Raw genomic sequence first — 12701 nt, forward strand, 5'->3', positions numbered from 1 at the left:
TGAATAGAATTCAACCGTTTCTTCAACTATGTAGGACTCAACAATACAACCCTCAGGCGTGCTTATATTTCTCACATAACCTTTTAAAATCTTCATGTATTGTTCAAATGGGTACATCCATCTCAAGTACACAGTTCCACACAATATGACCTCTCTCACCAAATGGACACTTAAGTGAATAATTATGTCAAAAATGAAGGTGGGAAATATTGCTCCAAGAAACCCAAGATCTATGGGATTTCAAATTGAAGCTTGTCCAATTTGGTCACTTCTACAAATTTACAATAAAGAGATTTAAAGAAGAAGCATAACCTAGTGATTATAAGTCGAACTTTCTTAGGCAAAACTGAATGGATACTCATGGGGAGAATTTATTGAATTAGTGTATGATGATTGTGAGACTTTAACCAAACTAAATTCAATTTTGTCATATCTACAAATGCTGCAATATTTGAAGAATAACAATATGGTTATTTCACATCAGACAATGAATAAGAAACAAGTTGTTGTCCCTCTTTCCTATCCCTAAATCTTTTAAACTAGTTGAGCTTTTATTCCATCTTTACTTCATCCAGGAAATATTGAAGAAGGTACAAATAAGGTTGTCTGAAACATTTTTCTCAATGTGCATCACATCTAAATTATGTTTCAAAATCAAATTCTCCTAGTAATAAAGCTCAATAAAGATGGACATTTTTTTCCAACAACCCTTAGGTAGATTTGGAACTTCCTCATGTTTTCAACGACGCCATTTTCTTTTCTTACTAGTCTGTCTATGTTTTCCTAACTTGAATTGGACTTTATTTAACTTTTGTACAACTTGTTCTCCAAATAAAGGTTGGGGAGCCATTTCAAATTCTTGCTTACCATTAAATGTCTGTTTCCATATTCGTAAGACATGCTTCTAAGGAAAAAATCTTTGGTGTCCAATATAACAAATCTTTCTTGAGTGTTTTAAATATTGAGAACAAGTATTCTCTTCACAGATAGGACATGCCTTGTACCCTTTCACACTAAATCCAGAAAGATTCCCAAATGCAAGAAAATCATTAATGGTCCACATCAATATTGCTATAAGATTAAATGATTCTTTCCTATGGCCATCATAAGCAGTAGCACATTCATACCACAATCTACTTAAATCGTCAACAAGAGGAGGTAGGTATACATCAATATAATTATCGGGCTCTGAAGGACGTGATATCAACAATGTTAACATTGTGAATTTCCTTTTCATACTCAACCAAGGCGGTAAATTGTACATAACAAACATAACAGGCCAACAACTATACTTGCTGCTAAGGGAACTATTGGGAAAACTTATGCAAGATATTTATTTATTTTCATGTAGATCTAATATTAAACAAATTAATATGATATAACCTAGAACATGTTTCTAAAATTGAATTCAAAGAGAAACAAAGATAAGAATACTTACAATATACGCAGCGGAATGAAATAGTCCTTCCTTCAGTTTCTCTAACTCTTGTATCCTTTCTGTCCCAAAGTATTATCAAGAAATTGAACCGTTCTTCTAATTTCTTCACAGTCTTCCAATGTATCAATAGAATCACCTAGACTAGTGTGGGCAATTCTTAACACATGAGATAGATACAGAGAGAAGAAGAGAAAATAATAAAGAGGCTTAGAAAAGGACTTGTGTTTAGAGAGAATCTAAAACTATCAGAAAATCTGACTTCTGAACTTAAAATCAAGGCCTATATTATTTTCTATTGATTTAATTAATTAAATAATCATTTAAATCCTTTATCAAATTAATTATTTATCATTTGAACCTTGATTTAAACTTATTTATTAATTTAGATACCAATTTATCTTAATTAATAAATCTGCCATAATTTTTCTTTTCTTTTCTAAATTACATAACTCTGTGAAACTATCCAAAATTGACTTGATCAACTTTGATAATTCTAATTGATATTTAAATCAATTAATTGAGACTATCTAGATGATTTTATACAAGGTACAACGGGGACCATGGGCCTATGAAATCAAGCTCCAATAAGTTATCATAAATCTAACAAATAAATTTGCTAACTTATTAATTCCTCGTGACTCCACTATAAACTCGGAATTGCACTCTTGAATTCAAAGAACGCTCTATAACAAATATTGATACGTTATTAATTATCCATCGTTAAAACCATAATTGTCACTCAATCCTCTATAGACAATCTTCAATGAGATAGGATTAAAATACCGTTTTACCCATCATTGTATTTTGTCCTTAGAACACTTAGTTCCTGGTAAATGATATTTCAGTAAACTAATTTAATTACCGAAATGAGATCTCTATCATTTAACACCTTGAACCAAACTAAAAGGAAACCATCGTTTCCCTCAAAGGCCCGTCCTTTGTAAGTCTTTGAATCCTATCATAGCCAATGTTACCTAGTCTCAATTGCCATAAATACGTCATATTATCGTTATCGATCTTTTGACGTTTATTGGTCCTAGGTTTAACTACTTTGAATAAATCATTGTTAAGAGTGAGGGGTTCGTTAGGTCGCAGAATATAAAACCCGTTTTCCAAGCATGCAATACACAATTGTGATCCAGTGAAAGAAATAGATATATCAGAACTTGTGAAAGTCATAACAAAATGTTCTAATTGCAACATGGACACTGAAATTAAATTTCTCCTAAAATCCGCAATAAAAAATACATATTTTAAAATTAAGTATTTATTTCTGAACTTTAGACGAGCTATTCCTCTAGCTTGGACCTTAACGAACGCTCCGTTCCCAACTCTAAGCTTTAAGCCGCCTTTGTTCACTTCCTCCCACGATTCAAGAAGCTGTAAAGAGTTGCAAACATGGTTGGTAGATCCAGAATCAATAATCCAAACAGATTTATCATTCTCTAAAACTCATATTTCTAAGATAAATGAACTATACTCATTACCTTTGTTTTTCACTACTAGAAACTTGGGGCAATCTCGTTTCCTATTCCCCTTCTCTTTGCAGTGAAAGTACTTATCTTTACCCTTCTTGTTTTTCTTGTTCTTCCCCTTAGGTGTCTGTGCACTTGATTGTGCACTCGTCTTTGCAGCTTTTGCAGGCTTGGGGTTGGTGTTTTGTCCACCTTTCCTCTTGCTTCTAGTTTTCGAAGACGAAGCTTGGTCAGTTTCAGCCTTAGCTGGATCAGCAGCAACAATAGTAGTCTTATTTTCTCCTCCTTTACTAGGTCCACCCACGATAGGCTCAAAAGTCTGAAGCTTGTTCATGAGTTGTGTCAGACAATAGTTGTGTTGATCATAAACGTGCGGACACGGTGCCATTCGAGCAGTCACGGTGTCATCACGTATGTGCGAAGATGGTGCTATCCAAGCATTTATGGTGCCATCACGAGCATTGATTGTGCCATCACAAATGTGCATACACACTGCTCGTTCTAGGGATTCCTAAATCATGACGAATTCGGAGTTTTCATCAATCAAATCTATGTTGATATTCTGCTTCCAATTAATGAAGTTTTCTCTAGTGAGTTTCTCCATCGAAAGTTTAGAAAGGATGGGAGTAGACACCGACACTACTTAACTTAAAACTACAAATTACCAATAAAATTGAAATAAATCACATTTGCTGTATAAAAATTCTATTCACACAAATTTCAAGAAATAGCACAACATATACCAAAATATGTAAGATATGAGAAAAAATACAAAAAACAATCATATCTCTATTTCTTTAGGATTTTAACTAATCTATGATATACTTGTCTCAGCTGGCGAGAGTAAAAAACTACCACTATTAACAACCTACTATTCGATCAAAATAAGAAAACAAAATCTCTAATTTTATGAGCTAGACCCACGGTTTCGATAATCATAGATTTAGTCCTAGTAGTCACCGTAGGGGTGAGTCTAGTAGAATTTGACCTATAACTATCTATCTTTCGAAATCTAACCTTGTCAAAATAACTAATGAACACCTTCCGTAGGGGGACGAATCAAAGTGCCTCGAGGCTCCATTAAGCTATTGACTATGTTAAACCAATGGTGGAGATCGAATAAAATTCTTAAAATATGCTCATTATTCAATTAAAAATAGTATTTTTATTATTTATTTTTAGAAAATTAATGACTATGGTTTTAAAAAAAAAATAATTAAACAGATTAAATTTTTAAAACCAAAGTCCAATAATTTCCTATTAGTTCTAAAGTGTCACATTGAAACAAATTCAATTAATTTAGAATTAATTTGTTTCCAATCAATACTTAGGTTTAACTAATATAATGAACCTATACAATTAAGTCCAACTCAGGTAAATGGGCCTTAACAATTGGGCTTGTATGGAGGAAGGTTGGGTCCAGTATGTCGTTCCCACTACAAAGGCCCCCAATCTTCCATACAAGGTCCAAAAGACATGAATTTAAACCTTCGTTTTATTAATTGTTATTAATTTATTAGGCCCACTATAGTCATGCAAAGCAAATGGGCCTTCACAAGTGGAATAAGCCACAAGAGAGGAATTTAAACTTTACATTTTTCTAATGGGCTCAAATAAAACCTATCATTTTATGAATATTTTATTTGGCAAAATCCATATATCTAACAAACATATGGGCCACTATATGCATCTAAGCCCAATTGCAAAAATACCACATAAAGTGAAAACAGACATGTTATAATTGGATGGGCCTAATCATGTTATTATATGAGCAATTCTATGAATTTATGCAAAAATACCACAATTTATTTCATTTGAAAAAATATCACAATTAATTATCTAGAATTTATCAAAAAATTCAAATTAATTAAATTTTTACAAACATAAGTCAATTTAAATGAAATTTACCAACAATTAACAATAATTAATTTAAAGTTCATTTATCAACATTCAACTTGATTTAGGTTAATTTGAAAAAAAAAAAAAAATTTAAATAGGATTTATCAACAATTAACCAAAGTTAATTTAAATCCCATTTATTAAAAAAATATTTTATGAATTGGCTGAAATTTTTTTTATATTTTTCAAAATTTAACCAATTTTAAATTTTAAAATAAATATCTAAAGTGTTTTTTGAAAAAAATATCTTGTGTTGTTACAACTATTAGCTAATATTTTAACCATTTAAAAAAAATAAAATTTAAATAGTTATAACAACCCTAAAATATCTTAAAACAGTTAAACAAATTCAAATATCCATGAAAATATCTAACTAACAAATTTCAAATTTCAAATAATTTAAATATTAAAAACTATAGAATAAACAGATATTTATATTTTCAAATAAATATTTAATAAAAATATCAATAATTTAAAAGAAAATACCTTAAATATCTCATATCTTAATTCTAAAATTTTAATATTTTAATATATTAAAAGATTTAAAATTAAGTTGTTAGTCTATTTTTAAATTTGAATTTGAATCTTTTTAGAAAATATCTACTTATTTAAATCTCAACTAACAAAAAAATATTTTTTTTTATAAAAAAATTTTAAACTATAAAACAAAAATGAAATTTTTGGTTTTGATTATAAATAATTTATTTTCACAAATTTTAATTTTCTTTAATTTAAAAAAAAAATGGATGAACAGTACCCGTGGGTACTGTTCATCGTGCATGTGGTCGGGCGTGCGCGCGGTGCGCATAGGCGTACAAAGCTTATATAAAACACAACAACATAATTTTTAACATGTTTTACACAAAATAAAGCATATATAAAAATTAATGGCATAGAAAACACAACAAAATAACCCAAAAATTGCTAATAATCACATAAAATCAATATGCTTCATAAAAACATGAAAACCATCCAATTATTCAAACACATCAAATAATCTAATTTTTAACATGCTCATGCATGAAAATATAGATTACCAAAGGCTCTGATACCAGTTGTTGGGAAAACTTATGTAGGATCTTTATTTATTTTCATGTAGATATAATATTAAATAAATTAATATGAGATAACCTAGAACATGTTTCTAAAATTGAATTGAAAGAGAAACAAAGATAAGAATACTTACAGTATACACAATGGAATGAAAGAGTCTTTCCTTCAGTTTCTCTAACTCTTGTATCCTTTCGGTCGCAATGTATTATCAGGAAACTGAACTGTTCTTCTAATTTCTTCACAGTCTTCCAATGTATCATTAGAATCACCTAGACTAGTGTGGGTAATCCTCAACACGTGAGATAGATAGAGAGAGAAGAAGAGAAAATAACAAAGAGGCTTAGAAAATGACTTGCGTTTAGAGAGAATCTAAAACTATCAGAAAATCTTACTTCTGAACTTATGAACTTGTCAGAACTTGTGTTTAGACTTCTCTCTAAGCACTCCTTTTATAGACTCAATTAGGTCATTTAATTTAATTAAAAAATCAATAAAATAATAGCCAATTTGAAGCCCTAGGTCGAAATTATAATGGGCTTTAGGCCCGTGAAATTTTCCATTTGATTATAAGCCCATTGGACTTAAAATCAAGGCCTATATTATTATTTTTTGATTTAATTAATTGAATAATCATTTAAATCCTTTATAAAATTAATTATTTATAATTTGAACCTTGATTTCAACTTATTTATTAATTTAGATACCAATTTATCTTAATTCATAAATCTGACCTAATTTCTCTTTTCTTCTCTAAATTACATAACTCTGTGAAACTATCCAAAATTGACTTGTTCAACTTTGATAATTCTAATTGATAATTAAATTGACTTGTTGCTTGATTTCATGGGGACCATCGGCCTATGAAATCAAGCAACAATAAGTTATCATAAATCTAACAAATAAATTTACTAACTTATGAATTCCTCGTGACTCCACTATAGACTCGAAATTGCACTCTTCAATTCATAGAACACTCTATAACAAATATAGATACGTTATTAATTATCCATTGTTACAACCATAATTTTAACTCAATCCTCTATAGATGGTCTACAATGAGATAGGACTAAAATACTGTTTTACCCCTCATTGTATTTTATCCTTAGAACACTTAGTTCCTGGTAAATGTAATTTCTGTATTCTAATTTATTTACTGAAATGAGATCTCTATCATTTAACACCTTGAACCAAACTAAAAGGAAACCATCGTTCAATTCTTCATCAGAAGCTATAGATGTTCATATCTATGATTAACATTCCCTCTCAATTATATTACCGAGTTCCCAAGATGTAAGTATGGGCTAGTCCGTAGGGTAAGCTGGTAACAAACAAGTCAAAGAACTCAAAATTCACTACAAGAAAAAATGCTTTTAATAACACCAAAAATGTGTTATCAAAACATACCATAACACTTTTTGATGTGTTAAGACCGACTATGTTATCGTAGGTCAGGGTACTTTACATAACACTTTATCATTGTTATACAGATGTGTTATTATACTGTCAACGATAACACATTTTCTGTGTTATTTTAATAAATAGATAAGTGTTTAATTATATTATTTATTGTCGATTATATGACACATTTCAATACTTATAAATTTGTGTTATACTACACTTTAGTGTAACACATTTTTTGTGTTATACTACACTTTAGTATAACACATTTTTATTTTTTATTTATATAATTAAAATTAGCTTTCTAATATATTCTGGGATCATCAAATGAACTTGATTTTCAAATAACAAAAAGTAAAAACATTCAACATTGTATTAACAATCCACAAATTAGTTTAAAACATTCAACACTGTCATCAACAACAAAATGTTCTTTAAGTATTCAAGTAGTCTTAAATATTCAACATATTCTACTACTTTCAGCACAAAATATTCTACAGCTGCCCAACACAAAGCCTTCAAAATTAAGTATCATTTTCTATTCGCTTGTTACATGTGCAAAAATAAACAAAGAAATATTTTATTGTTATTATCTAGCATCACTAATTACTTCAAGAAAAATGCTATGGAAATTATTTCCAAGAGAGGACACCACATACAAAATAATGAATTCACAACTACACCAAAGCAAACAAAGAAACCAAACACTAAATTATAAGACATTGGTTTTTTTTTTTAGTATGAAATCATGTGTTCATGTATATGTGTGAGAGAGAAAGAGAGGAAGGAAACGATAGAGAAGTTAAACAAAATTTATATATGTACCATACTAATCCAACCATAACAGTAATAAAACTGTTGAGATTAGCTTTCGGGACCTAGCAACAATAAAAAAAGAGATAATAGTGATAAATACTAAAAACAAAAATCATTAACATGCTACTGTACAAATTGAAGGCACCAAAATCACCATTCATGAGTCAAAGTTTGCCATAATCTATACAAGAGATTGTGAAATAAAGAATTTGATTGTAGAGTGCATAACAATAAATCAATCGACCTCATGAACTACTATAAACTACTATAGAATCACATTAGAATACAATATGTTGATCCTAAATTATTATAAATTCACTCTTTATCAACATAACTCAAGAAAAATTTAAATTTAAGCATGTCATGCTGTTGAAATCATAGTCAGTGTACCTAGTATAAGCGGATGATATTGAAAGTGATTGAACCCTTTAATAACCTGCCAAGAACACCAACAAAACAAACTAGAAAAAGAGTAACTTTGGATATTAGGGGAATAAGATTTTGACAGATCAAGCAATATATATAGGTGGGCCATCATCCCCTATCGAGAAAAATATTAAATAATCTTATTGAATATTCTCCTTTTTGTAGGTGAGGTAGGTATCTCTCTGTTTTCCCTACCTCTCACCTCTAAAAGAGTGAGTTAATTAGCTTTTTTTTTTGTATTCCCTATCAAATTTGCATTGACATTCTTTGTCAAGTAATGAATGTTTTATGTCTCTTCTAGACTTGCCACCATAAAAAATTCAATAACAAAGGGCCTTTTCACTTTAACAGCCACCAAATCACTATTTTCTTTCAAATATCATCAAACAGAAAAGGATAGGGGTCCCTGAAAATGGAGGGATCAAAGGCAGAAATGGACCAATTTCAATTCAAGCTGAGATATATGAATTCACACCCTCCTTTCACCTGGTTGAGGTAAGCAAGTCCAGTGGTATTTGGTATAGAAATCAAATGGAGAAAATCATAAACATGAAGTACTATCAGGTATTTGGTATGACTCAATAAATTAAAATAGAGGGTGCCACAGAACCAATAAAAACACCTCAATAGAATCTAATCATTTGCTTGGGAAATTATGCAAGAGAAAAAAATAAAAGTTCTAGAATTAAATTGGTAGTGTTAGTTCAAAACAGAAAGACAAAAAAATCCAAATAATGACATTGCTAACTAAATTATAGTTTGGTTTTGTAATTCTCAACCTAACTTGTTTATTCCCATCATCATAATTAGGATGCAAGTTAATGATATTGCAAATAAAAAAACAATAACATTTTCAAGCAAAAGTTTGTGCAACCTCTTTGGCTTCGCTATCAAGGTCCTTAGTGCAGCCAGTACTTCCAACTACAGTTAAATATTGAAAGAAATTTGAATATAAACACAAAAATAAATCTAAAAGGCATTAAATAGAACTTGTTAAACTAATATTCTGGAAGCAAACATAAGTGCAAAATAAAGAAACAAGCATCTTATGTGCTTTTAAAATGAAAAAAGCACACAAGATAACAATTAATTAAAGTCTCTAAGCCAAATAATTCCTCTACCATTTGTAAATAAATAATATATACTTATATATTAAAGGGAAAATAAATTTAACTCTCTAATTGGGTGGTTGTTATGGTCAAATTGTTGACCTATATATACCTAGAAAATGTTGGGATGCTTACTTTGCACAAGAAGCTTTTGCTTCCATTACAAATCAGCAAGCAATCAACATATCTTTCAAAATAGTATGCACTAAAGACAAAAGAAGATTTGCATCATTGTTAGTTAAAAACAAAGCTAGCAAATCAGTTTCACATCATTGGACCCCACACATATACAAAATATCAATATAATATATATATATATTTATATATATAGTCCAACACCATGAATTTTTCAATCTTCACGTTCATAAAAAAAGAATGCCAAGAAAAATCCCATAAAAATATCTACTAGTTATTACCAGACATTTTCATTAAAAATGTAAAAACACCTGTTTCTTCTTTCTGAAAAGCTTTCCATTCTCTGTGTCATCTACCACATTTTGAACCTAGAAACACTTCATTTCCTCCTGTGCAACACCATATACAATACATTATGCTCTGTTCTCTGTTTTTCCCAAATGCAGAACTTTCTCTCACTTTATATATATGTATATATAGTTCAACAAAAATGCTGTAAAGTGAAATTACAATATGCCAACTATTGGACTAAAAAAGAACAACTTAAAAAGTTAGCTCCATTGGTACAATCAAAACATACAACTGAGTCAAGTTTTGGTATTCTCCAATATTTGGTGGAATTGAATCAGAGATATTGTTATTCCTAAGTACCTTGCAAGGTGTATTAACTAGTTTACATTATACTTTCAGAACAGTGAATAAAGAAAAGAGAATTGTGAGCAGAAATCTTGTTGCTTACAATATACTTAGTGACTTCAAGCCCTTAATAAATTTAAGAGAAGATACGGTAATGATTTGTTGTATAAGAACCTTAAAACTTTTTACTCCATTCTCATTGACTGCTGTGTAAGTATTTCCATATTTTAATAAATAAAAGAGGGTAAAAACCTATTGCTTTGAACTAGCTGCTTAATCACCAAAATGATGATTTACAATAGCATAAACAGTATCTTTGTGACAAACCCCTCTAAAGACTAAGACTTAACTCGTAAACACATTCTGAATGAGCTATAACACCACTTTCCTGGGAACAACAGTGACAAAAGTTCTACCTTCATTGAGAAAATTATAACCCAGGTCATCTCTCCATCACATACATACATATATATATATATTCATACATGTATAAAATGGTTCACTTAAATTCTTGGGAAATCCAATTTGTTTTATCTACTTATTCTATAATGCTTCATTGAATTTCCAAAGAAGATGTGGAATATATAATTTGATGCATAACATTCAATATTCACATGTTTCAATACATATAATAAGCAAAAATTTGTTTAATGCATTCTTATTATTGCCTATTTAATACACCTCAACACTTTTGAAGCAAAAACTGTACGGAACAATAAATCTATCAAGGAATTTTTACCAGTTGCATCTTTGAATGTTCAGCCCCAATAATCCTGACAAACAATAAGCTAGCCATGGTTCAAGATAACATTTCTCTTGTTTCTTTGGGTCTGCATGCAAGAATAGACTAGGTTGGAATAAATTAAAAATAAAGGCGTCCATAATCCATAAATTAAAAAAGAGAAAAATCATAAGATATATACCCTTTTAAGTATTAACTACCCATGATCCATAAAAAGAGAAAATATGTATATATCTTAGAGCATATCCAGTATTCATATTAAGAAAAAAATACCCGCAACACATGAAAAAAGAGAAAAAAAATCACAAAAACTAGCGTGTGAATGTTTAGAAAGTAACTAGAGAAAGAAGCTCTTGATCAATATGATCAAAAGAGCTAAAGGACTTTTATTTATGCATTGTAAAGATGTACAGCGAGAGCCAAGAGTAAGGCAAGAGAAGTTAGTTACTAAAATACAGTTAGAATAACTAAAAAAATAATAGCAGTAACTAATTAACATAAACCCATGACTAACAATATTAACTAATAGTATGAAACCATGAATACTTCATAAAACAAAAATCTAATGAATAAAACATACCAGCAATACAAGAGCATGTGCAATGTTCATATTTCCTAAATATATATACACTTCTAAATGGAATAATCTATAACAACAGAAGAAAAAGAAATCCCAGACCAGATGCAATATTCATATATTTCATAAAATTATGCATAAAACAATATGAATCTACTTTCTCTAGTATAAGTATAGCAGTAATATCACAAAGATATCTTTCAAGTATATTCTAAGCCTCAAAAGTTGCAAGTAGTGCTTATCATGAGGTATTGATATTTTTTCAGTTCATAAAGCAGTCTCACCAAATTGGCAAGAGCCCTCATATGAAGAATTTTAATTTTTTAATAATAGAGAACGTACTAATAATAACCATGACAAATAAAATGTAAAGATTTAGCATAAATTCATACTAATACTACTAATCATTACTCAGATGGGAATATAAACAAAGCTTTGTTGCTTTGTGGAGAAATAGAAGCTTTATGAAGCTAATAAACTTGTGCATTTTCTCTCTTTGGTCCCGTTCAAAGAAAACATCACCCATGTATCTTTCAAGTATATTTGAGTGGATAACTAGAAACTATCAACTTCAGCAAAAACAATATGAATCTACTTTCTTTAGTTTAAATAAAGCTGTAATATAACAAAGATAACTTTCAAGTATAATTTAAGCCTCAAAAGTTGCAGATAGTGCTAATCATGAAGTATGGATATTAGAGTGTGTAATGCTCAGATGGACAATTCTTTAAAACCAGAAACATTGAAACAAAGTTGTGTCATGCAACTCATATAAAATAGAATCATTAAAATTGAACATTTATAGCATAAGAAAGAAAATGATTTGATGATATTGTTCGTGAATAGTTCAGTTATATAAGACAAGAAGACCAAATTCAAACCATAGGCCAATATGTGACTGCAAATGACTAAGGCCATATGGTCTAAAACTTGGAAAACAAAAAGAATATATATACAGATTATACTTTCTTATACCAACACATGTGGAATGAGGAAT

The 12701-nt window shown here is 29.7% G+C and overlaps 1 long non-coding RNA gene across 1 annotated transcript; it reads right to left on the reverse strand.

Annotated features, from left to right (window-relative positions):
• Nucleotides 1-8448: 8448 nt before the first annotated feature.
• On the reverse strand, nucleotides 8449-10075 carry LOC133805302 (uncharacterized). Its single transcript, XR_009878911.1, has 3 exons — nucleotides 10061-10075; nucleotides 9380-9426; nucleotides 8449-8515 (listed from the first exon to the last, which is right to left on the reverse strand). It is a non-coding gene; the product is annotated as an uncharacterized LOC133805302 (long non-coding RNA).
• Between the last annotated feature and the right edge of the window lie 2626 nt (nucleotides 10076-12701).

Source organism: Humulus lupulus, chromosome X, assembly GCF_963169125.1.
Source record: "Humulus lupulus chromosome X, drHumLupu1.1, whole genome shotgun sequence".
NCBI lineage: Eukaryota > Viridiplantae > Streptophyta > Magnoliopsida > Rosales > Cannabaceae > Humulus > Humulus lupulus.